The following is a 27,276-nucleotide window of genomic DNA, read 5'->3' as shown; positions in this document are numbered from 1 at the left end:
TACATTCTGGGGGGTCTGCTGAGCGCTGTGCAAAACGCTAGCCATTTTCACCCATTTTCACTCGATTTCTGCAAGCCCCAGGAGCAGGCAAGGGACAAGACTCTATTACACAGACCAGCGCAACGGAGAAAGTGACTTACCCACGGTCACACAACTAGTTGGCAGTCGATGTGGGATCAGAAGCTAGACTAGAGGCTGGCAAACTTCCCCCGTAAAGAGGCAGGTAAGTGTGCTCGGCTTTGCGGGCCACGTGGCCTCTGCGCGGACTCCTCAGCCCTGCCTGCGGCCGCAGGAAAGCTGCCAGAGACAACACGGACACGGACAGGCCTGGCTGTTCCCCGATCAAACCTGACTTTCACCTATTTTCGCATGTCACAAAATACATTCTTCCTTTGATTCTCGCCCCCTCCAACCATCACCACCATTTAAAAACATGAAAACCATCCTGAGCTCACAGACCATACAAACCAGCTTACGGCAGCAGTTTGCCAATCCCCAGCCACCAGGGGACTGGTCAATGTCTAGAGCTCCACAACGTCAAAAATGACAAATCAGGGCCGTTCTCTGATTATTGCACTTTTAATAATCAGTGCGGTCCAACCGCTTGCCCTCAGACCCCAAACATAAACCCCAGCCCCCAGCTGTCTGACAGCAAGACTGCCACACACCTGTGACATGCTGCCGTCTTAGGACTTCAAAAGAAACACTGACTTTTTATGAGAATTTCTGCACAAATTTCAAAGTTAGGAAACTTTCCACAAACAGCGCATGCCCAAGCCGCCGCTAACTGCACAAGGCATTTCTAACACTGGCACAGGAAGATTCCTTAAATACAGTGGGGGGGGGGGGGCGTTGACACCTCACCCCGCCCTCACCAAGAAAGAGTTCTGGTCTGTGTTCAGTTAGAAAAAAAAAAAAAAAAAAAAACCTGGCCAGAAAGGGGTTAATGCCCTTCCAGGGCTGTGATCTGATAAATGGCTGTGCAGAAAGCAGGTTCCCTCACTTTGAGATATGATGTCACTAACCTTCATTGATCCACTATCAGAGAACTTTGCTTATCTCTCTCCTGTGATATACTGCCCCTCCTGTGCTCAACTAGTGTTTAATACACTGCCGGGTGCCCCGCACTCCTCATCGCTCAACACTATGGAGCGAGGCTGCCACGGGGGGCAATATTTTACAGCCAGGCCCTGCCAGGACAGACGACTCCCTGCGACCGTGGGGAGGGGAATACCCACTTCCCACTGCCTTCGGGCTGCAGGTCCCAGATGCATCTTGACCGTGGGCCAGGGGAGGACGGACGGGGCCTGGCCTGAGCTTCTTCTTCTGTTTCTTTTTTAAAGCAGCACAGGCTCCAATCTCCCCCCCTTTCCTACCGTGATGACACAACTGTCAGCCAGACACGTTCATGTGGCAGAACGCAAGTACCTCCAAGTCAACCCTCCTATTCGGGAAATGAGCTTCCCGTGTTCCCTTTCCACAGTCGCAAGACCTCAGTCCGCCAGAAGGCTGAAAACACCGTCCATCAAGGTGCTGGACAGTCATGCAAGAAGAATCGTGCCACAAAGAAGGCCGGAGAACATACACAGGTGTGGCCGGTCAAACTCAGATTCCCAAAGATATCAGGGTTCTGGGGCCGGGGGCAGCAGGATGCCGAAGCTGCCCCTCCCTGGGTTTGGGGTCCTCCCCCCCCCAACCCGTATGCAAACTGTGAGTGAGGCACAGCCTGCGCCCCACCCAGCGGCTGGAGAGTCAGCAAGTGCCAACACACAGGGGAAGCCTATTATAACCGAAGGCACGGAGCCGGCATCAGAGCTGCTGTCCGCACCCTGCCCCACATCCACGCCTCAGAGGGGCTCTCCCCCTCCACGGAGACCCCACCTGGCCCTGGAGGAGCCCCCGGACATTGTTGCTCCTTCCCGTGCCATCCCTGCGAACGGAGGCAGGGGCAGCCAGGAAAAGTCAGCACGCCCTTCCACTGCCCCCAGGGCACCCAGAATTTGCCTAATTGAACATTAACAAGTTGCTACAATAAAGTTCCTCTGTTGTGAGCTAGAAACCTTTTCGGCAACAACAACAGAAGTCTTGTTACAAACTGCTCTCAAAGCCAGGCCTCAGCCTCGACAGGTGTGAACAAGATTTAAACACCTCCTACAACACAATGCAATCCAAACAAAGGGGAAAGTCAATCCCAGCCTCCTGGGGTTTCTCCTTGTCTAACATCTCCTTCACTCACTCGGCCCGAGGGAGCCAAGGGAAGCGTGGAGAGGCTGTCTCCAGGCCCCAGTACAAGGAGACCTAACCCACCCTGAAGGAGATTTCCTTCACCGCCTCAGGCACGCCGTCTTAGCCGCCCTCTGGCAGTCCTGCAAGGCCTGGGCTAAGAAGGGGAGGCCATTCAATGTCTCCTCCCTGGTCTTGGGCCCCTATGCACCTTCCATTTCTCCCCCTAACTCAGCCAGCTGATGAACCCCCTGGCAAGCTTCCCATATTACCTGACCTGAGCTCACCATCAACCTCTACCACTTGAGAGGTGAATAGAGGAAGAAGACAGAGGAAGACCAGAAATACTCCCAGGGAAAAGGGTCTACACTGTTCTTTCTACTAAAGCATCAGGCACTTCTCAACACTTCCGTCCTCACAGTGCTGGAGAAAGATGGGACTCCGGGGCTGAATGTTTTAAAAAAACTTTGAGGGGTGCCTGCCTAGCTCAGTCAGTAAAGCACATGATTCCTGATCTCAGGGTTGTAGGTTCAAGCCCCATATTGGGTGTGGAGCCTATTTAAAAAAAACAAAAAACAAAAAAACACCTGAATAACACTCAAGGTAGAAACACACTGAAGTGCGTGTTGGACAAGGGAAAGAATTATCCCTCCCATTGATTTTTTGGCTCTGGAGTATTAGAGAGAACGAGCATTTATCTGGAGATTTCTTCTCAAAGCCAACCACACAAATGGGACTTGAAAGGAGCTTATCAGACGAACGATCTGCCCAAACCACCATGGTGGAAAGTGGGCATCCCCGCAGAGAACTCTATGAGCCCCATTGTTCCTGCAGGGACATCTTTAAGCTGTTGTTATTGTTACTCAACTTCAAACCAGTGAACAAGGGGCAGAGAGGGGAGTGACAGTAGGGGCACATGGGCAAAAGTTACAATGGACAAAGAAATGGATTCTCTCTCCCGCTTTCTCTGCTCCAATGAGAATGGAGCATTCCTCCAGTCATTCTTACCTTGGGCATCCCCTCCAATCTCTTCTTTTCCACAAACTCTCAAGCGTTTACTTCTTTTTAAGTGACAAACACAAATAACCCAGCTTTTAATTAAAAAAAAAAAAAAAAAAACCTCCCATTTTCTTCCAGTGAAAGAGAAAGACTGTCAACAAGGTTTAAAAGTGAGAGACAGTTGGGGTGCCTGGCTGGCTCAGTCAGAAGAGCATTCGCCTCTTGATCTCACGGTTGTGAGTTCGAGCCCCACGCTAGGTGTAGAAATTACTTGAAAAAAATAAAACATTTCTTTAAAAAGTGAGTGACAGTCATAAAAGACCCCAGGGTATCTCCAATAGCAGCTACTCTCAACTTTATCTCCAAATTTGGAGCAAATCCAAGGCTAAGAGCAGCCTGCGGACTTGCTACAAAATATAGGTAACCACCTTGATAGAATTTGTTTTCCAGAAATGTTTAGTAATGAACCTATAGCATGAACACAGATCCCATACAAGGAGTTAAGCTGGTTCATTCTCCTCCACATTCCCCTTTCTAAGCAAAGCAAGTGTCCCCAACCCCATGGAAGGAGAGCAGTCCCCTGGTAAAACAACAACAAAAAAGGTTCTAAGGCTCAAGTCCCCTCTCCAGGTAGCTGGGAGGATGTAATTGGTGAGGCAGGAGATTAGAAATATCGGCAGCCTCTAAGTAAGACTTTAATTTACTGGCAGATCAATAGAGCCGGGGTTATATTGGCAAAGTGTCTACAGCTCTATTGACTCACGCAATGCCTCTTATCAATTTATCAGAAATCTGGAAGTCAGAAGATATTGTTTGAAGGGAAAAGAGAAAAAAAAAAAGAAGAGACAGGGAGCGTGAGACAAGAGCCCGAGCAGTAAGAAACCGGGGTCCCCAATGACGAACTTGGTGAGAAGAGTTTTATTACCAGACGTGTCTCCTGGAAAGAAGGCCGACATGACATAATTCAGAGTTCACTTGTCCGTCGTTCCCCCCCCCACCCCGCCTCCGCAGCTCCCTCAGCCTTGTTCTGTGATTGCATTATCCGTAGCCTTGCATTCTGGGCGGTGAGAACCCTACTAAAGCAGCTGGTTGTTTGTTTGGACAAGGAGCAGCTCCTTCCTTTGGGTTCCTGTCAAAGTTGTGGGCAATGCACATGCGTATCCCCCAGACCTTTTTTTTTTTCTTTTTGGCATTCCAGTGCCTCTCCAGCTCCACCTTGCCTTAGCCTCTCTTCCACGAAGCCATACAAGATTTTAAGTAAAATGGAGAAATATCCCAGTGCCTCAATACTCTCAGGAGGTCAGGAAGAGTTTATCAGACTAACAACGGCACCTGATCTCAAGAAATATAAAGAAAATACGTTCAGGGGCGCCTGGGTGGCTCAGTCATTAAGCATCTGCCGTCGGCTCAGGTCATGATCCCAGGACGCTTAGGTCATGATCCCAGGGTCCTGGGATTGAGCCCCGCATCAGGCTCCCTGCTCAGTGGGATGCCTGCTTCTTCCTCTCCCACTCCCCCTGCTTGTGTTTCCTCTCTTGCTGTCTCTCTCTCTGTCAAATAAATAAATAAAATCTTTTAAAAAATAAATACATTACTTAAAAATAAAAAAAAGAAAATACGTTCAAGTTCTACAAATGGAAGTCAAGCACGAGTTTTCACAAATCTTCATTTGAAAAGGGTTTTTGAAATATCCCAGGTAGCAAACCAAAATAAAGGGGGGGGGGTAAACATTAACACTTCACCAAACCTGAATGTCCACACCAATGAATGAAGGACAGGGGAAGACAAAGCTCCTGAGTATTTCTATCAGACAACTCTAGCGAGCAGGTCGTGAAGACACAGAGGATCTGGAGCAATCCAGTTATCAGAAGGCCGAAGGAAAAGCAATTTTACTTGGTTGGGAGGAACCACAACCTGCTTTTGACAATCCGTTTTGGTTCCTGCCTCATACAACAAATTTCTGCTTAATTGCTGTTTTGCATTTCGTTGAGACATCGAGTAAACAGTACTTAAGTGTTTCCAGACAAAAACAATAACTCACTAATGACTAAGGCACTGCTAATTAAAATGCCCCTGTGATGGCATGACTGGACTCCGAGCCACCACAGTGAAGAGAAAGAACTTCCCGGGCCTTGTACTCACGAACCAGAAGGCAAATGGACCGAGGGATGATGTCCCACTCCTTCCCCTGCAGGTCACAGTGGTCCTCAGGCTGCAAAGAAGGGCGCCCTTGACTGCGAAGGGAGGGCACTAGGATTTCAGAGGGAATGCCAGTTCCCTAACAGAATGTGCATTCTGGAACCTTGTGGGAAAAGTGACCCTGTGTGGCCCTCAAGACTTTGAGTTCCCATGTTCCCCTGAGGAAAAAACCCAAATACAAATGTCCCACCCTGGTAAGGGAGACGTGCCACACTGACCAAACAGATCCTTCACCACACTTCTTATGGGGGGGGGGGGTTCCAAAAGCCTAAGTTCCTAATTATCCTTTAAACAAGGAGTCAGGCCAAATGAAACAAAGGTACACTACGCCATCTGGTCAGTGCTAAGGTCTTACTTTAACCAAAGTCAAAATCCACAAGTGCATTTGACAAACCAAGGGGAACACAGGAAACTTCTCTTTTCCTCCTCAAACAAGAGCTCAAAATCACCAGATTTCTCCCTTCAGAGAAGCTTTCCTCTTTGTGCTCTTCAACTTTCAGTCCTACAGATAGAGGCCTTCCAACACCACTTTTTATATCTCAGCATTCAGAACCAAAGGAAAAGAACAGGGAGGTGGCCCCTAGTCCTGGGGCTTGCCAAGGACTGTATCTTCCTCCTCAGGGCAGGTTAGAGACCTGCCCGTTAGCCCTGGGAGAGGGTGGGGAAAGTCACCAACACCGCAGGGGCCCAATGCCCATCTGCATTCAGACTCAGACCCTTTAGGGATATAAAATTGGAAAGGCTGAACTGTTTGTACTCACCTAAACGATGAAGTAAACTAATCAGAAACTGAATGGAAGGGTTTCCAGGCAGGGCAATGGCCAGACAGTCCTCGGAGCAGGGGGGAAGCTGGCGCAGGATGGGGAAAGGGGAAGAAGGCGGACACTGTCGCTTCTCTGTCACTTCTCAGGGCTGAAGATGAGGAGGCCAGGCTCCCCTTTCCACCCCATCCCCACTCTTCCCCCCTCCCCCAGCCTGAGCCCTCCCTGACCCCTGGCGGCCCATCTTGATTTCCTCCCCAAGGCCGTGGAAGGTTGGAGAAAAACTCAGGAGGGTGGGATGGCACAGAGGGGAAGGGGACTGGCACACTCAGCCCAGACAAACCCAGCACAGCCTTTTAAACCACAAGCTCAAGACAGGGGAGCATCCCTCCATAGAAAGGGAACCTCAGCCACCAGACATCCTTTTGCCGCCCCTCCCCCAAACAGGGTCCCCTGGAGCCCTGTCAGCACCTCCACGAAGCCCATGGCAGCCTTCGAGGGAGGAGGATGCTGGAAGAGGAAGGGCCCCGCCAAGAGCATGTGGAGAAAGGGGTTAAACTCCCCTTGTCTGACGGAAGAAGAAACTTCCCTCTCCTTGCAGGTGGGCTGGGGGGCACCTGGTGGCAGCAGCTATTGTTGTCGGAGAAGGGCGTCTCCGGGAGCCCGCCACCACCCCCCTCTCCTGCTTCCAGCATCCCCCGGGTCAGGGCAGACGGGAACTCCGAGCTGCTGGATATCCCAGCGCAAGGCCTGAGCAGAGCCTCTAAAACGTGAACGGTTTCAACTTGACTGGGGAAGGGGGGGCAGCGTGGGTCCTGGCACTCTTTTTAAATGCAGATTTGAACTTTTCACCCGGGGTCAGACAGCTGCGCTACTACGTCCCCAGCAGAGGCCGGCGCCGGGGGCCACTCAACCTCACACTTTCACAGTTTTTTTCCTGCCTGTAGAAGGAATCAGATACCTCCCTCCCTAAAACCCCAAACCCACACCCGCCTCTCAGCTTACCAGGGGCACAAATCCCACCGTTCTCCCCCAGGAGGCCCTGAAATCAGCAGAGGCTGGCTGTGTGCCCTGGGCACAGCAGTGCTGCAGGGAAACTGAGCTGATCCCACGCGTCGACTAAGGAATGCTAAGATCAATAGTGAGAAAACCCCAGTCCTTCACGGAAGCTCTGAAAGATGCACCCTCTGTGGGACTCGCTTTACCACTGCTCTGTCTGCTCGCAGAAGCCAGGGGACAGCGCTCCCTTCTACTTTACTTGGAAGAGCTGTAAGTTTAGCAGGACCTAAGTCACCTAGCTTTGAGAAGAAGTCACTTCATAACTGAACAAGAGAAAAATATTAACAGCCTATTAAAAAAAAAAGTCTAGGGGCAACTGGCTGGTCCCATTAGTAGAGCATGCGACTTCTGATCTCAGGGTCCTGAGTTCAAGTCCTACGTTGGGCAGGGGCGTCTATTTAACGAATTAATTAGTTAATTAATTAATACTTTTTTAAAAAAGCTCTGTTCTCATCTTTTTAAAAAAGTCTAGATTGGGGCTTCTTGTCTCTATCACATCCCTTATCTTCACAGGCAAGGTGGTTTCTGGTTTTTCCTTATCACCCTCTGACCCTCCCTTTCACCTCCTGCAACTAGACATGTCCACCGGCCTCAGACTACAGAAAGAATGTTCTGTGCATGGCATTAAGATCCTGTGAGAAATCAGAAATTCAAAATAAACACTAGGGGAAGAGAAGGAGAAGGGCATTCCGGTTGGGACTGGTGACCTGGTCAACAGCAGGACCTCACACAGGGGCAGCACTGCAGACTCCAGAAGGAAGGCCCTTCCAGGCAACACACCACACCTGCCAACCACACCTGCCCAGCACACTAGTCAGGAAGCCTGCGTGCTGTGAGAGCGTGGAGTGCACGGGTTACCCACTCATCTGGGGCCCCAGATTCACACCCAGTCCTGCCATGAGCAGGTAACCGCTGTGGAAAGGGGCAGACCAGTGGCTTCTTGAGCTCCTGCAGCCCTGCCAGCCTGTGATCTCACGAAGAAAGAGGGGCTGACATACAAAGCAGTAAAGAGTGTTGTCATAGACACGGCAGAACTCACACATCACAGTAGCCCTACCGCACCCCCTCTCCCACCAGGGACTGGCCCACCTTGCGGCCACTGCTGGGATTCTTTGTTTGGAAAGGCCTACAAAACCGGACGGATACCTCCGCTTTCCACTTGTAAGTAAGGGCAGCGGGAAGCAATTTACAAAACGTTTGTGCAGCAGCGTCACATTTTTGCCTCCTGACAATCCTGCGAGGGTGTGAGGGGAGCCAGGCAGTTTTTACAGAAGAAACTGTGCGCGGTTACGGCCTGTACCCTTGAACTCCAGTAAATGGAAGCAGCTGGCCACAAGAGACAAGGGGTGACTCAGCTCCATCAGTGGAATGCATCGGAGGAGCCCAGGGCAGCATCCTAAGGTAGCCCTGCCCCGTCCAGTAGGGAGCCACTAGCCCCTGCAGCTACCGAGCCTGTGAAATGTGGCCTGGCCCAAGTGAGACGTCCTGCGGAACACAGGATTTTTTTAAGTATGTGAAATGTCTCATTAATAGTTTTACTTATCTTGATAATATATTAAAATGACACCATTTCAGGTATGTATACCGGCCCAAATAAGACATCAAAATTAATTTCAACACTTTCTTTCTAATTGTTTAAATGTGGCTACTGGAAAATTCGAAGTTACCCATGTGACTCGTACTGTGTTTCTATCTACAACAGTGCTGTCCTAGAACCTCAGTCTGCCTTTCGACTTCTGATTCAGTCCGAGAGCTCATGTCCTTCAATATGACTAAGACAGAATTTTTCTGGTCTATTTTGAACATCCCCTTAAAGCTACAACGTACCGACTCCCAAGTGATACTTCCAATTGCCCCGAAAATTCTTAGTATCCAAATAACCCACTGCCAAACTGCAAGTTGAAGGAGAAAGGGGGGAAAAAAAGGTGGAAGGTCAGGTCAGGTGTCTAACAGAAGCTAGATAAGGTCAGGGGCATGGAGCCCCTCTTCTAAAACATCATCAATTACCCCTGAGACCAAAAGTTTGCTTTAGAAAATAATACAAAGTTGTTTGTTGTGGTTTAATGGAAGCATTGCCTATGACGAGCCTTGCCTGATGCTCCCGCTTGATTACTTAACTGTCAAAAGCAGAGTCCCCCCCCCTTTTTAATTGCCCTCCCCATCCCATAAAATATTCCCAGCAGGAGCCTGGTACCTACCCCCCCACCCCAGTATACACACACATTAAAATGGGGAGAGAAGGGGGAGGAGGAGTAGCAACCACAGACGAGGCCCCTTTCCTGTTAGAAAGTGCCCCCCCACCACTAGGGATCACAGGCCGGTCTCATTTCTCCATGTAAATGAACTTTTTAGCCACCTCCTCAAAGAAGAAAAGCTGCCCAGATGCGGAAGGCCCGTCCTGGGGCGCACAATTACAGCCATTTGCATTCCTCCAGCAGTAGGATTAACACAGGAATGTGCTTTGCAGCTTTGTGGGGGGAAAAGGAGTTTAGGAAGAAAGGAATGGGGGGGTATGTCTCCCTGGTCTGTCCATCCGAAGCTCTAGGATACACTTCCACCTCTCTGAGAGTCAGAAAGTGGAAATAACTCCTGCTCAGGCTTTCTAAAGAGGGGGAGGTTGAAAAGGCCAGGGAGGGGGAGCAGGCGGCAGGAGGCGGGAGGGAGGGGGGCCGCGTGTATTAGGGGAACTGCCCCTCCTGGTGCTTTGATCCCCTCGGTCGCTAGGAGAAACCAACTTTTCTCCTTGGGTTAATCAAAACCAAATTACTCAGGAATGTGGCAGGACAGGTCTGAGCTTCCAGGTCCCTTTGTCTTTGAGGATTTAAAATGAAAAAAAATAAATTTTTTAAAGCAGATGGCAGTGGCTTAGGGGATAGGTAAAGTGAAAAGTCTGAAGGAAACTTAGGCCACATCCCCCACCCTCAAAAAAAAAAAAAAAAAGAAAGAAAGAAAAAAAGAGATATCTGTAAACATACTCCAGTCTCTCAATAAATAAGTTATTTTCGTAATTCAGTCCAAAACTCAGAAGAACTTCCCATTTGATCCTTTACTGCCCCTCAAGAAAAGTCTCCCCCTCCACCCCACCAAACTATACCTTGTCAAACTGCAAATAAGAAACCATGCAGGATTTAACAACATCCAAGTGCCACAACCCGGTTATAAAATATATTATTAAATGCAAAGTCCCCAGTAGCTGAAGAACATACTTTTCCCAAGCACAAAGCTTGGGAGCCTTCTGTGGTGCAAGGTGCCTCCAAGGGAATCCTGGGGTAGGAAGGTGAGCAGCCAGCCGCTGCTCAAATGCGTCCATCAAATCAATGGTAGCTTTGTAAGCTTCGGGATCTCTTTAAACTAGAAGAAGGGCAGTGTTGAGGGACCGGCTCAATGTAGGGATGAAAGGGTACCATGGGTGACAGAAGATACCATGACGTATCTGCTGTCCAGAAAAAGCTAGGATCTCACCACCCAAGGTGGCCCTGTCTGGTAGGAACGTGTGCTGTGTGTGCTGGCCAGCCCAGAGACACTGTTTCAATAACTGGAGAGGCAACAGGAAAAGGCTGACCTCAGAGATGAAAGAAACCCAGGAGCTGGAGCTATATTAAAGCCTCGGCACCCCCTCCTAGCTCACACCTTTGGCAGGCTTGTGGCACCGCGGGAGGTGTGGCCCTGCAGGCCAGGCTTCTGGAGATTCTACAATCCAACACCCCAGCTTACATTGTTATTATTAGGGACAGCTAGGAGTGAGGTGGCCCAAGGCACTCGGTAGCAGAAATTCGAACAGCTCTTCGTGCGTTATAAAACGCTGCTCTTCCTCCCTGAAAAACCTGATGAGCCCCCAATGCCCCGCTCCAAAAAATGATAAAATAAACAAACAGAGCACCCACCAGTTAAGCTACAGAGCCTGAACTCCAAAGATAAAAATGAGGCCAACACACAGGCCTGACTACCAGCTCACCATAAATTGTAACTGGCCCCAGGCCTGCGATTATCTGGAAGGTTGCACTGAAGTAACTTTTAAAATACTCTTCACCTTATCTTTAGGCCCAAACACACACATACATCACCCGTCTCAGATCTCTGCCATTAGTGTTCCATTTAGACTTTCCAAAACAAGGTCATCCCAGTAGGCCCTTGCCCAGTTTCCGGTCACAGCTGCGGACTTTCACCCCCTTCTCCAACAAAAGGGGCCTTGTACACAAAATTAACCCGAACCATTAGTCTGTGCGGCGTGAGAGAGTACATTGAGCCCTCGGAATATTTACCCTCCTTCCAGGCCCAGCCCAGGGTACTGCCCAGAGGGCCTCCCCCACGAGGCCCGGAGGCCGGGGGAGCTTCCCCACAGATTAGAGGCCCAGCTCCCTCCACCTCACTCCACGCTTCACGGCTGCAGCTGTGCAGTCAAGGCCCTACTTTTCAGAGAATAAACTTATAAAGCCTTCATTTTTTTTTTTCTTTAAGAAAGAAGGAAGAAACTTTCCCCCAGACTCAGTAGAACATGGCTTGATTTCAGGGCTGACAAGGGCTGGAATGATCCGAGACACTGCTGAGCTGTCCAGTAGGGTAGCCACCCCCAGAATCATGCCAGGGCTGAGCTGTCCCATAGGGCAGCCACTAACAACATATGGCTCCCGAGCGCTGGAAATGCAGCTGGTCCCAACTGCTGAACAAGAGTGTCATGGCGATACTGCGGGTTGCATAAAATGTATGTGTAAGTTATATATTTTAAGATTTTTTATTTCTAAGTAATCTCTATACCCAACGTGGGGCTCGAACTTACAACCCTGCGATCAAGAGTCGCCAGTTCTACTGACTGAGTCAGCTAGGCGCCCCTATTTTAAACTTCATTCCACCTGCTTCTTTTTACTTTTTGTTAACATGACCACTAGAAAATGTACAATTATATATAGGGCTTGGGTTCTATTCCTATGGGACCGCACTCTAGAGAACAAAAATGATAAAACCTCAAACATGAGCCCATTACCATGCCCTAAGAGAAAAGGGTCTTAATTTTCAAATGCTAAAAAGACCACAAAATTAAGCAAATGGCAACATCTGATATCCGCTGGGTCGCAGCACAAGCTCGCAGGCTGGTCAACCCGTCTAACTTGGAGGCGGAAGCAGGAACCTGCCATCTTTCTATCCAGGAGAAATAAATGGAATCTCAGTCCCAGTGGTTCTCGACCTGGGGTGACCCTGCCTCCCCAGGAGACAGTGGGCAATTCCTGGAGACATTTTGTTTGGGGGGGAGGATGTGTGTGCTACTAAGTGGGGAAGAAGTCAGGGATGCCCCCTCCACGTCCCCCAACAAAGAATTACCCAAACCCAAATGTCAAAAGGGCTCACACACAAGCAGGAAGCAACCAGAACTGAGGTCCACTCAAGCACATTTTGATACTTGGGTTTTCAGGGGCAGGAGGCTGGAGGGGGCACCCCTGTGCAAAATAGTTTCTCGGCAAGCTCAGAAATGGTAAGAAGATTTAGTGGTATAAACAATGTGGGCACACGAAAATGATGATGATGATGATAATGATAATAATAATAATGTTAAAACAACAGCTACTTTCTCACCAGAGTGAGGACTGAGTGTCAAGGGTTGATAGGTCTGGGTAGCTCTGTTTTTCAAACTAGTAGGTAAACCATGGGGTTTAAAACTGTGAGCCAGATGGCCCTGCACTGCAAAGAGACACCACTCATGGAGGATTTCAACTGGGCCAGCCACCGCGTGCCCACCCCTGACGACAGAGGTTCCAGTGATGGGCGACAGAGCAGCAAGGAGCTGTGATCGGACCTGCAGGGACAGGAAGGGGACAGGACAAGGGAGGGAGGAGGCCAAGACAGGAAGAGCGCAGGGATGAATGAGAACAGTCCCCTCCGCAGAGCCAGGCTGGGAGGCAGAGCAGGAAGGGGGGGTGGGGGGAGGCACATGATAATTAACTCAGCAAGTTGATAGTATTTGCATATAAATGCCTCCACAAATCACTACAAACAAGCCAGGACAAGTCAGGCCTATTAGCATATACAAGCCAGCCCGGGAAGGCCTCTCTAGGTGGGTCATTGAGTGGGCTGCTCACTTAGAAGGCGGCCTGCCAGCTTTCAAGGGGCAGGGTGGGGGGCATGTGAGGGGAGGGCAGGGAGGATGAGGACGCTATGTCGATTTCACTCCTAAACACATTTAGTTGCAGGATGTCAAAAAGAGTTGGCCTTATTCCCAGCCCATAAGGGGAGAGCCGAAGAAATGCTGGACCTCTGAGTTTACTTCTTCCAGGGTGCTGGGAGACAAAAGCCAGCAGAGGCCAGCAGCAACAAAAGAAACACAAAGGAAAAGCATACGGTGATGGGCACTATCATCTGTGGCGAGGCTGCTCAACATGCCAAGTGCGTTCTCCCGAACTGAATTCCCCCTATAAATGTGAAGCGTGCATTATGCCCATTTTACAGACGAAAGAAGTAAGGCTTGGAGAAGTTCAATGACTGGCCCACAGTCACATGGCTAGGCCTGACCAGAGCTGGGCCTCAGGTCTGGGACCCCGGCAGATGGGTACAGGCTACAGCACAGTCAAGAACAGGAGCTGGCTTCCCCAAAAAGCAGGCTCATTTGATTCACCTCTGCTTCTCCCACAAAACTGAGTGTGAATAAAAGAACCCCCATTTTAAGGGCTGGTTCATAAACCACTCTCTGATCCTAAACTGACCTCTTCCCAGTTTTACTGTGTAATTATCTCATTCCTTCAACCAATGAGGAAGGCTGCACCTCCCTCCAATTACACACTTGGGAGTCTGCGCCAGGATTTCCTCTATTCGCCAATTTCTTCCCTGTCTGGACAATTGTTACAGCTTTTCCAGCAAGGGCAAAATAAAGGGACGGTCCTTTTCCCAAATGTAGGAGTTCTCCACCTTCCCTAAAGACATCTCTACCTCTGGGTTTCATACCTGCTGCAGGAAAAACCAGCCTCAACTTCTTTGAAAATGTCAGTGGTGGTGGGGAGAGGGGGGTAGGGGTGCGCCTCATATTCACCACTGCCATCCTTTACCTAGAACTCCATTTTACAAGGAAGCCAGGTAGGCTCAGGTAACATGTGTGTATACAGCCAGGTACACAGACTGACAGTCTTTATCAAAGCCTGTCCTCCGTGGCAACAATTATGGATCGAATATAAAAGGGACACCATTCAAGAACCTGGCAGAACAGAGATGGTATTTTAAAACAGTCACTTCAGGGGACACCTGGGTGGCTCAGTAGGTTGGGCTTCTGCCTTTGGCGCAGGTCGTGATGGGAGGGGGGGTCCTGGGATCGAGACCTGCAGCATCGGGTTCCCTGCTCAGTGGGAAGCCTGCTTCTCCCTCTCACTCTCCCCCAGTTCCTGCTCTCACTCACTCTCTCTTTCAAATAAATAAAATCTTAAAAAAAATAAAAACAGTCACTTCAGCAGTGATCCACAGGCTTTGTAAGTGTCCAGAAGTTGACTTGACGCTTGAGCAAGGATGCCGATGTTCCATGGAGAAATACAGAGCTGTTGTAAGGAAAGCAAAAACCACTCCCCCTACAAGCCAAATGTACATTAAGAAGCAAGGCCCTGAGCCAAAGAGCATTTTAGGAAGCAGGGCCTGAAATGGTGGAGGAGGCTTGCATTGTTTCTTGAAGAGTGAAGAAAAATTGTTTAAAAAAAAAAAAAAGAAAGAAAGAAAGAAAAGTTGCTAAGAAGTAGAAAAAAAGCACACACGTGTTTTTTAGCACATTTTCACTGGACAAAAAGATGTCAGGAAGAGAAAAGTTGTCCAAAACAGGCCACTCAGAGACGGTAAGTGTGGGAAGCAAATAAGTTCACGTCTACACATATGTACTTTTTATAGACTTACAAGGGTTAAAACTCTTTTGAAAAGAGCTTTTTATACCCTGAAGGGAGACTTCCATATTTGAGCAGGCACTTATATGACTTTGGGGGGCGAGAGGGGGGTGGTTGCAGGGCTGAAATCAAATATCAAATCAAACCCCTTGGTCTTTTCTTCCGAACTCAGCTATTCTGACCCCAGCCTCTCCACTAAGGAGGTTCAGGCCAGAAGTCACACAGCTGCCTGTGACCTGGCAATTGAAGACTGAAATGCAGAGCCCACAACAGAGACGGGCATTCAAATCCAGCTCGACCAGCAGACTCGGAAACATTTTTCTCCAGTCACATTCCTGCATGAAACTGGGCACAACCAAGAAACCAGCAAACCTGGGGGTTTTTTGCCCCCGCCCCATCCCCAAACTCCAAGAAGTTCAGCCCTTCTTACCCCTCAGGAAGTCTACACACTGTCGCCCTCCCAGTCTACGAGCCCCCAACCATGCCTTGGCCCCAATCACCCGAACACCCAGCTCTTCTCTTTAGCTCTTGTTCCCTCTCAACACACCCACACACACTCTCTCTCACATACACAAAGTAGGGAGGGCTGAGCAGTCACCAATTCCTGCCTCCAGAAACATGAGGTGGGGGGGGGGAGTGGGGTCTCACTCCCAGATCAAAGGTTTGTGGCCAAAATCACTTTCAGGACAGTGCGTGAAATCAGCAGCAGATGAAAATTCCACTGTCTTTTCAAAGAGGCCAACGGAGCCAGTTTCTCCAGTCCAGAGTGTTCCTACAGATGACTGAAGATGTTCTGTAAACTCCCAAATGTTGCCCCAAAAGACCCACTTAAAAAATTAAAGACAAGATAATCATTTAAGAAAGCCTTTAAAGGCCATTATGTGATTAGCAGAAGAGAAGGGGAGAGGGCTGTTGACGCTTCCCCATCTTCATGAAGAGTGGTCTGCAAAGGGGTTTTCGTGGCTTCAGTCTCAAACCAACAAGAGCCAGAGGGAGCAGGGGGTGGGAAGGGAGTGTGTGCTCTGCCCAACCCATTGCTCCCTTTGAGGGAAGCCTGAGACCCACTTCAGGGAGGGAAGAGGATGGAAAAGTCCTGGGAGAAGGCACAAAATTCGAAGCAGGAGCAGCTGAACTACCTAAGACCCCCACCCATCCACCCCTCAGGACACAGGAGGACAGCTAAGGCTTCTCTGGAGGAGTGCACCAAAACCCCAGGCATTAATCCTCCCGTAGACAAGACTTCGTGCTGACCCTCCCCTGGGAAGGGAGAAGGGCTCACCCAAAAGGCAGATTAAGCCCAGGTATTTTACTCAGAGGCCCTGTCTGGGGTTAAAACCAACAAAACACAAGTCTTACTCTGAAATGAAGCCAAATTTGTCACCTAGCAAACTTTCTCTGTCTTGTTTCCCATTTTTATTCACACCCCTATCCTTGCAAAAGAAACTCCAGCAATTAAGGGTGAAAGAAGGGAAGAAACATCAAAGAAAAAAAAATCACCTTTAAAAGTTACAAATGAGAAGTGAAGGCACCTTCCTTGGGCAAAGAACTCTCTAGAAACACACCCGTCACTGCTAGACCACTCATTGCCTTGTCCTCACCATCCTGTCCCCTGCATCCAAAGAATGGAAACCAGGAAAAAAAACAACAACATTCAAGTTGTCTCACTGCTGTGAACCTTTCAGCACAAAGCTGCTGTCAATTCCCCAGTTTCTGTCCATACAGGAGACATGTACCATTGGGGGGAGGGGACCCTTTACCATCTGACTGTCTTCTTTGAACATGTACAAAGTGACAATCTGGAGGCCAACTTTAAATCATATAGAAAGGAAATCTGACAGTTGTTGATTTTGTACTTTTTCTCCTTAATCTGGATTTTGAGAGTGGCTTGCCAGTGAGCCAAGATTTTTGCCAGAGTTCCTCCCTCGGGGCAATTTGACTCAATCTTAGCTTCTGAATGTTTCTCCATTTGAGCAGCCTAAGGACTCAGGCCACTGTGCTTTGGACAGAAAAGGCACCCTTTCAAGTCTGAGACTAGCTTTTGCAAACGCAGTCCCTCGCCTGGATTCTATTAAAACCGGGTCCCCATTTCCTTGACCGCAGTATCTAACGCAGGCAGAGGATGGTGGTCCTGGGCTGTGCTGGGATTTCTAACAATCACCATTATGACCAAGTTCTCATACCAGTGCATTTGGATACCCCTATGAAGTACACTGTAATGGAATCTGCCTTCCTGTTGTGTTTTTATGGTAACGCCCCCATCCTGGTTAATTACACCAGCCTTGGGAACCAGGGTAGGCCAAAAGGCCCAAGCATTACAGAAATAGGCCAGGCTAAGCGCGAGCAACCATTTTAACAACAAATGAAAGCATAAACCACAGCATGTACCATACTTGTGGAGGCTACAGAGTCAGGTGCCTTAGCCCCGTAATCCTGGCAGGTGTGAGAAGCAGCTTGCAAGTTTCTTCAGGGCAGAATCACTATTGTCTCCCCTGTAAGGTGAGGCTTAAACCTTTCAGGTTAGGAAGCAAACTAGATACTCTAAAAAGTGGGTGTAACAAGTCCCTTCTAGTGATGAGAGAAGTTCCCTACACTTTTATAAAATGTTGCTTAGTCACTTAAATATTTACGTTTTAACATGAGGCTGTTGCAAGTCTACAATACAAATCATTTCTTAGGTAAGGGTCTGCTCTGGGCCCTCCAGTATTTCCAGGCTCTCACAGTTACACTTAAGAAGCACCAAAAAAAAAAAAAAAAAAAAATTTCAATGCCCAACGGCACACAGTGACAATAAGGACACACTCTCTGTCTATGACTTGAGACCAGAACTGAGGGAACCAAGCTAAATCACCAGCCCCAGATGATACTTTGCTAGGATTCCGCAATCACAGATTTATTCTAACAATCTGTAGGTCACCCAAGGTGAGCCAGGCCTGTCCTGGGAGTGTCTAGTAATCATCATTTAAAGTCATAATGATGAAAACTGAAATCTCACTTATTTTAGCTCCTTGCCACTGGGCAGTTCAATTGGCACTGAGTTTACACAGCAGTTCAAGCCAATCCCAGAGCAGCAAGAAGGAAGGCACTTCACTGTCCTGTTGGAAGGAGCCAAACAGAGGCCCGTGGAGAGCACTGTTTTATTTGGGTCTTTTCCACCCTCCTGAGTATTCATTTGTGCAAATAAAAGACGGAAGGGAAGAAACCAAAATTAAAGTTTCAGGTGGTTGGGGAAGCAGCTCAGATTTTTTTTTTTAATTTTGGAAGAGTTACCAAGTGTTTCTCAATAGTTCCCTGTCAATCAAAATTGTTTTGAGGAGAACTGGAAAACAGCAGCTCTATCCCAGAGAAAGTGCACCGCTTCAAAAGAGAGCTGGGAGAGGGAGGTGACCCATGTCAGAAAGACAGAAGGTCTCCAAGTCATTTAATTCCCTGCGATTCCAAAAGGGCTGATTTTAAAGTGTAAAAGTGCTTGCTTCTGCATCTGCCCCATGTTGTTAAATAACACTTGGGCAATTAAATAAGAGAGCAAAGTGTGACCCTAGCCCATTCTGAGAGGCACTTACACGCTCTCTGAAAACATGCTGGAAACTAAATGCAGACAATCTCCTTAGTCCTGTAATTTAAGGACAGGGGAGAGGAGAAGTTTCTCTTGGCCTTCACAGCCACACCCCCTCTGAAAGGGGGCCTTCGGGGTCTCTGCAAAAGAGAATGAACAAAAATGCAGGTGTGCAAACACCCAGGTGTAGGCCTCTCTCCAATGACTCCATTCTTGAAACCCTTCAATTATTTAGAACTGTGGACTCCTGACTTCCCACACATCCCACCTCTGTTCCTTAATCGCTTGTTGTGTTTGGGTCGGGTAAGGAGGAGGATTCAGAATCTTGGGCCGCCAGTGGCTGTTGTGATAACAAGGAACAGGCCACGCTCTCGCCCTGGCCTCTCTGGATCGGTTACCTTGGAAGGTGTCTGCTTTCCTCTCACATGCAGGTCTCTGCCCCAGCACTCGGGCTTCCTGCTCCAGCCCGGCCTCCTGGAACTCATGATTTTTAGGGTTTCCCCTTGAAACCTATCCAGAAACCACAGCCATTAAAAGAACATGAAGGTTTGACACCTCCTGAATTTAGGAATGAGGGGACTCGAGGGGCCAACTCTGCAAACTCGCACCTGCTGCTTGATGGCAAAGAAACAAAGCTCCCCAGCTAGTGGGAGCGAGGTTTAAATTATACTCTATTTATTTAGTGACTTGTCTCCAAGGATCTCAAAGCATGGGGTGAAATAAGATGATGTGTAACTTTCTCACTATCTACCTTCAAGACTTAAGTTTGTTTTCCTTGCTTTGCCTTCATACATTACACCAAGCAGCACCCCACCCCCCCGCCCCCCACCCCCCCCCCACCCCCCGCCGCAGGAAAGGCCTTCTCCCTGTGCCCAAGTGAGGGCCCTCTGATATCTCTGAGCTTATCTGTCAGGGGCTTTTAGAGTCTTCCAGGCCTGTTAAATGACACAAACATGGGGTAGAGGCAGTGACGACCCTCCTGGATTCACCTGCTGATGGTTTCATTTAAACCAGGTTACATACTGTGCACCACTAAACCATGAAATGCACTCTTCTAATACACCAGGTACCAGTGATGGTCTTTGCCCTCCAGGTGTTTGACCATTCTTATAACATAGGTATGTCCAAAGCAGAAAAAACCATTTTCCAGAAAGTTCTTTTCCCTCTTTAAGTCTGTAATGATTACTTTTTTTTTTTTTCCTGCTGTTGACCTAACTTGGGCAATCTTTCTCTTTTAACAGGACAAACATCACAGCTCCCTCTCCTCCACCCCTCTCCCCACGGAAATGTTTTTCCAGAGTGAGAACAAACTAAAATTAGAGGGTGGGCAAGTGGATCTCCAAAGGTGCCTCCAGCTCCAAACCTCTGATTCTCCCTTTATTTACTCCACAATAAGCACATTCTTCACATTGTTTCAAACTGACCAGTGACTTCTCTTGTGCTGAAAAGGGTGCATTTTTAGGCGGGGGAACTCAAACTTTTAAATGACACTAGCACTGCAAGTATTCAGAAAGCATGAACTAATCCAAAAGCAAAATAAGGAAGGAAGAAGGGAGGGAGGGTGGGAGGGGAGGACGATGGAAGGAGGAAGGGCTTTACTCTGTGCCTAGCAGAATTTAGACACTCTCACCCCAGGTAGGTTCCAATTGGAATCTACTAGTTCAAGTGCATCCAGCCTGCCCTTCCCCCACATGCCCCAAGAGAATGGGAAGTTCAGCCAAGACTTGCAGCACCTGCCCGCCGCTCTAGGCCGGCTGTGCGAACCGGGCGGGCTGGCCGGCGGGGGCGGGGGAGGCTCCACTCACCTGGCACACAAAGGCTCCGCACACCTCCGGAGGGAGGAGGCACTCGCAGGTCCGGGGGCCGCGGCGCGCACGACAATGGGAAATTCCAGCGGCACCCGAGCCCCGAACTTAAGCACCCCCGGCGGCATTCTCCCCACCTCCCGCCGCCCCTGGGACTCCGAGGTGGCTCTGGCTAGGTGCAGGAGGGCCGCAGGCAGGGGAGGGGGGCTCATGGTGGTGGCCGGGGGCTGGCGGTCGCCCCTCCCTGGGGAGGGAGGGTCCCCGGACGCGCGGCGGGGATTCACCCACGGGGCGCGGCGCTCGTGTCCGGGTCCCCGGCCTGCCCGCCGCCGGCTCGCCGCCCGCCCGCCCGGAATCGCTTTATGTAAATGAAGCTCAACTCGCAGTTTGCAGGCTCACCGCCCGGGGAAGGGGGGCGGACGGGGCGGGGGGCCTTCGGGGATCCACATTACACAGCAACAAAGCGGAAGGTTAATTTGAAACTCACAGCCCCGCCGCCGCTCGGCTCCCCGGGCAAAGCCTGACATCTACAGTCGTGCCGGGCGCAGGCCGGGTACTCAGCGGCGGCCGCGCCCGCGGGGACACGAGGACACACGGCCGCGCTCCGGGCACGGGCCTCTGGGCAGGCCGGGCCGCGCGCCCGGGGACGGGAGCCCTGGGCGGCTGGGCCTGCGCCGCCCCGGGAACCGGCCCGGCGGGAACAAAGCCCGGTCCTTCCCAGGCGCTGACCCCTCTTCTCATCAAAAGTCAGAGGCCGGCCTAGAATCCGGCGAGAAGAAAGGGGCGCGCCCTCGGCCACAAAAAAGAGCCTGGGGCCTCAGAACGGGAGCCATGGGTCTCTGGGCCCCATCCACGTCACAGCCAGGCCACTCTAGCATGGGGACATTAGCCAATGTGGACAGGAATTTATTTGAAACACACACCCATCCTATTAACTGCTTTACAGAGCACTTCTGTTTTTCAGCTGCAGAAACTTAGAAAAACATCCCCGGCTCTTCATTGAGAGTTTAAGGATAGAGTTTTTCAAGGAAGAGAAAGAAAGAAGAGGGAGAGGAAGAAAAGCAGCAGCAGCTCGCAATTAAGCTTACAGTCTTTTTGCAAGACTTGCCTTAAAAAGCCACATCGTTTCAGATAAGGCATACATCATGCCCTTCACAGGGAGATTCCACTGCCAGGTCAAATTTAATGGGGCCACCCCAGTTGGTCAAGGCAATTGCTGGACACTTTTATATCTCCCCAGGTTCACCTTTCCCATTCCGATATGCAAAGGCAGCGCCACAGAAATCTCACCGGAAGTCCCCTGTCCTCCCTGTCAGAATCCCACACTCGCTCTGATTTTACTCCGGATTCTCTCAGCACAGAAAGGCACCTGCTTTTCCCTGCCTGAAAGCCACCCACCCAGGCTGGCCCCACAGCCTTGAGAGTCCTTTCTGACTGCACAATAATGAACCATGCAAGTGTTAGAAATATAATAAGCTCACGAGGCAAAAAGCAGTATGTATGGAATCGTATTAGCATTAAGCACACACTGAGGCAGAAGGAGAGAGAAAGCCTGGCTGATTATCATGTCTCCATGTGGAAGGCATTTTGCACAGTGTAATTCGGGTTCAAATTCACGTAAATATCCAACCTGTTGGGGACAGACAACCCTTCTCTACAGTTTATATTTTAGTGCAGAAAAAAAGAGACTCCAAATTGTTTTTTTTTTTCTTCAGCTAGGGCCCTGGGAGAAAAGACTGCCTCTAGGGAATCATGTCCGATTAGGGACAAAGGAGAGCACAAGCCAAATTCTGTCACACATGAGAGAGTGTATGGGGAGGGGGACTTGAGAGCAAAAAAGGAAAGTGGAGGATGATTTTGCAAACCAGAATGTGATCACTGCCGAGCTGTTTCCAGACCACCTGACTTCAGACCCAAGAACAGGTGGTGTTTTCAAAACACACTATTATTTATATTAGCCACATGAGTCCAGAACACCTTAAAGAAAACCAATTAATAATTTAATTGAAAAAGCGACTATGAATAATACATGAAGATGATGATGCTAGCAATAACGCAAGTAACGAGGCACACGCAACACAGAGATGTCTCTGGAAAGGTCTTTAGGAACATTAGGACCCCCAAGCTCCTGCGTCTTACCTGGGAGCAACCTGTAGCCTGTTAAAGACACTAAAAACATGTTTACACTCCCAGAAAATCTAATTTCGCTGCTTTATCTTAACTTTTAACAGGGGACGACCTCATAATCTGGTGACATCATGAACCTGGCCGACAGATAAATATCTTCAAGAAAGACCCAGCTCTAAAGTAATCTGCAAGGAAGTGGAGGTGCTGGGCAGAAGGCCCTGGGGAGATCTGCAGGACACCACCAGCGTCCCACGCGGCGGACACCGCACTCTGCCTCCTGCACCTTAGAGGCCTGACAAGTGGAACTGAGAGTGACCCTGGGTCCCTTTCCTTTATCTTAATCCGGCACCAGCTACACACATGCCGAGAGCTGGTCAAGCCTGCCTTTGTGACAGGCAACATTTTAACAGGTGAATCCACAGGCAGGTCATCTACGGCCTCTGTATCATGACGAATATAAAGGATTACCAAAAAGCTGGGGCATTACCTCTACCAAAACTCATTCCCATCATTCACAAAATAACACCTCTTCAGCGGGATTCTGAAACTTCCGCGCTTATGGATGGAATCAACAGTTTCCTGAAATCCATGTTGCAAGTTCTGTCCTCCAGCTCTGAAAGGCACTGACTCTTCTGAGGGTAAGACGCTTGTAGTGAAACGCACGGCCTCCCTAGCAGAGACAGCCTGGCACTCCATGGCCCCTGAACACTGTTGACAAACCCACTCTTAGAAAAGGCAGTTTTCCATAACTAGTCTCATCTCATCTGGAAACCGTAATTGGCAACAGCCAAAAGGATAAATATTTAAAAATAAATCAGGGAATGCTCACCTCTTCCCTACTCCTCCCTTTACCCACTCTCCTAGCCAGAGGCCAGTCCTCCGAACACTGAGCTGGCTGGTAAATTACAGTGACCCCAACTGAGCCAAACTGGCTTGTCTCTCTCCACACACACATTCACTCTCCAACGCTGTCTCCCTTCCCTTCAGCAAAGGTAAATATGATCTCTGAGCTAAGATACAGTGAATGTCAGCATTCTGACTTGTAGCTAAACCTGGACTCTCTATTTTCACAGCACAACTGGGTTTAGGGAGCTTGGTGTATTCCTCCAGATCCTGGTATTTTTAGGAAAATATACATACACACGGATTTTAAAATTAGTGCTTCATTAACCTTGAGGTTTTAACAAAGGAAAAGCCAGGAGAGGGCAAAAACAAAAACAAAAGTCCCTGAAACAAACAATAAAACATTTGGAGCTAAATTGCATGCCATGCCCTGAATTCAACCCTTCATTTCTAGGCAGTTATATTTAAGGACCTGGTACCCGCCGGGTGACCAGGCCCTCCTGGGTAGGACAGAGAATGCAGGCTTTCCTCAGAACAGCCCATACTCACCTTCATACCCATGGGAAGCTGGTGTGCCAAGGCCTACACACAGATGTTTTGATTCACATTTCTCTGAGACAGAGCCTCAAGGCCTCCATCTATTGCTACAATGCTAATCCCAGGGATTAATTTTTACCCCAAATCATGGCTGGAACAGTATCTAGTTTACTTACCCACCCTCCCAAACTCAGACCCTAAATCTGTCATGACACACATACGAAAGACACAAATGAGTAACTATTTTCTAAAAACTGTGATAGGAAGGAGCTTGTCCAAATTAATTGTAAGTTACAGAGCCCAAGTTTTAAGATAGCAAAAAATAAAGAACTTGCCTTCAAACAGCTTTAAAGCATTAGATAAAGAGCTTGCTCTGTTTCTTTTTTTTTTTTAACGAAAATATTATTTCTAGAAGGGCAAAGAGAATTTGCCATGCAAGACTTTTATACCCAGGGGGATTCTTACATTTGTGTTTCTAAATCTTGAAATAGAGAATTTTAATGAAAAGACAGACAGATGCTTAAGGACAGCATCGCAATCAGGGTCCATACATTAGAGAAATGCTTTGTTTGGGGCCAGGAAAAAGAGCTGGACTCCTATTTTGTTCCTGGGCCATCCCCACTGTCTGACACATCCCTTTGCACTCAGCCTGATGCAAACCAATGAATTCTTAGAGGGAAGCAGGTTGGAGGGAGAAGAAAGGAAAAAGGAAACAGGAAAGAAAAAGGGGGAGGAAATTTGGCCTCTTTATATGAATCGTAGTTTGAAAAAAAAAAAAATCTCAACATCAGTTCCATAGGATGTACCAACAGCTCCCATACACATGTGTTAAAACAATCAATTAAACAATATGCCAGGAGCACAATAACCAGGATCAGATTTGTGTGTGTGTGTGTGTGTGTGTGTGTGTGTGTGAAGAATTCCATTTAGCTTTGCAATTCCTTCCTATCAAGCAACCACTTCTTGGGGCAGGACACTAAGAGATAAACAAAAGAGCGCCCTGTTCACACTTCCCAAATGAGAATCCCATTTTCTTATCTTTCCATTTGAGTGCATTTTTGTTTGAAATCTGTGCTAATCTGACTTAAGAGCCCGAGCTGAAATTTCACATATCCTCCAAGTCAGCCAGTGTTTTAGAATTTGGATTTCTATTGAGGCTGTTCCAATCGTCAGTGAGGCCTACGGTAAAATGTGCTTCATGCTGTTTCGTTTGTCTCTCTGCAGACAAATAGAAACTGTGAAATTTAAAGAATGGATAAAAAAAAAAAAAACCTAAAACAAAGAGGTTAAAAAAATAGGACAAATGTTTTTGCTTTTGTGTCTCCCTGGAGCAATTGTTTGGGGGAGTCTGCATTGACAATAACCATGAGAAGGCCATCTAAAGGCGATGCGCACACAAGGGGACTCCTTGCCTGCTGCCTTTGGTCTGGGAGAAAAAGCACCTTAGCTCCGTTCTCCAGGAACAAAAGGCCAGGGCCACGGAAGGGGGGAGAGGTTACTGGGGCTTTCACAGGGAGCCAAGTGTCAATGCAGGTTCATTTTTCACCCGTCTTAGTTGGAAAGCAGCTCAGTGAACTTCCTAATGACTGCTTTTCCCTCTCCCCCTATTATTTCTAAACCTAAAAGAACAAAACAATAATATTTTTTTAAACCTAAAACCCATCATCCTATTAGAGGAAAGCCTTGGGGACCTACAAAGTTTTCCCTCCTTCCTTTCCCCACCCTACTTTTTTTTTTTTTTTTTTTTTTGGAGGAGGGGGGGATTCCAATTGTAGATCACATGGAAATAAGAGACACTGGACATTGTGGTCATTTTTAGTAACGCCAGAGAACTGCCTTTATGTCTACAAAAAGGCAGGGAGCAGAAAAATAAACGCAAAGGGGGAAAAAAAACTGAATAGGGATAGAAGGTGATAGTCGGGAAGCTGTGGGGCAACGCCTGAAAACATTTTCTTTTTTCACAGCGTGAAGTCGCGAATGCCAGCTTCAGATATGCGAGTGAATCAAAGTCATCACCATAAGGTTGGGGGTTTTTTTGGGGGGAGGGGGGTTCATGGAGAAGTGGACAATAAGGCTGCATTAAAGACATAGGGGTGTGGGTGGGTGTGTGTGTTGGGGGGGGTGCTTCAAAGAAAGGAAGCTGAGATGAATCACTTCATGCCATGGAAATGCCAGGGCAAATGCATGTCGGAGTGTTTAACCAGATTCTAAGCTGGAAACATCTTCCCCAGCGGGCGACCCCTAGGACGAGGCAGTGACACGCAACCCTCAGCCTTTGAACCCAGACCTGGCAGCTTAGGAACGCGTCCCCCCTTCCCCAGGCAGTCCCAGGCTCTGGCTGAAAAGCGAGGTGGGGGTAGGGATGAGAGGGCCCTGCGAAGAAGCACAATAAACAACTCAAATATGAACGGAAATGACATCAGCAAAGTGAAGGACCTGTTTATTGCAGATCAAAACAAAACAAACTTCCAAACCTTCTGTGTATACGAGATAACTCTATAAAAAGCCTTCCTAAAATGTCACCAGGGTCGACACATCAGCGACCCAAGAAAACGGATGACAGCTACCAAAGGGGGAGGGGGCACAGGGAGGAGGAAGGGGGATGAAGGGGAGAAGATGGGAGGAGATACAAAACCAGAAGGGGCCAAAAACCCAGCTGACTAGTTCCCCCCTCTGCTGATCCTTAATATTTATTGGTGTTTATAATCTAAAAGCCATGCTCTGTGTTTCACTTAATACAAGGCCAGACAGTGCTGTCTAATGAGGCAGCATTACAATCAGCTTGTAATACTGAATTTTTAATGCTGCCAAGGATTCTGTTACATAATAATATGAAAAACAGAAGCTGAAAGTGGGCTTGCGGTGACAGGACACTGGAGGTCCAGGCAGGCAAGCGCTACACGCCGGCCTTCTCTTCCCTCTCTCTGCCCACCCCCATCTCCCGATTTGCAGTCAGCCCTCCATCCCTATACAGGAGGTCGGTATGGAAACCAAGAGGATTTCTTAGGAAATCCACTCTTTGTATTATTATTGCTATGATTATCATCTCTGATCCAAAGTTATATGTCAAGAGTTTGAATTCTAGCCTATCTGGGGTTAGAAGTCTGCGATGAAAACTGGGGGAGGCTGAAGAGACAAGGAGTACAGGAGTGGGGGGTAGCTTATTTTGAGAAAGCTGAACAATACGGAAAAAAACCACAGAGGGGGGAAAAAAACTAAAATACCGGGAAGGGGGGGACTGAAGTCAGCCGACCATATTCACAGCTGCTGCACTCAGTTTACATTGGTGTAATTTAAAAGCATATATATAGCCGCCGTTGCTCCTC

At 48.6% G+C, this 27,276-nt stretch overlaps 1 protein-coding gene across 12 annotated transcripts in view; it reads right to left on the bottom strand.

Moving 5' to 3' along the window:
- Positions 1-27,276, bottom strand: part of ZFHX3 (zinc finger homeobox 3) — a 1,292,716-nt gene that overhangs the window by 208,797 nt on the left and 1,056,643 nt on the right. The window contains exon 1 of one of the 12 annotated variants that reach the window (XM_045810259.2): positions 20,444-22,716. The exons of the other annotated variants lie outside the window; for them this stretch is intronic. The gene's annotated coding sequence lies outside the window, so the exon portion shown is untranslated. Of the gene's footprint in view, positions 1-20,443; positions 22,717-27,276 lie in introns of those variants that run through there. 12 annotated transcript variants of the gene reach the window in all.

The sequence above is a fragment of the Ursus americanus genome, chromosome 21 (assembly GCF_024610735.1).
Source record: "Ursus americanus isolate L20-20 chromosome 21, mUrsAme1.1.p, whole genome shotgun sequence".
Taxonomy (NCBI): Eukaryota; Metazoa; Chordata; class Mammalia; order Carnivora; family Ursidae; genus Ursus; species Ursus americanus.
The sequence above is the reverse complement of the archived record's forward strand: the minus strand, read 5'-3'. Positions and strand labels throughout refer to the sequence as shown.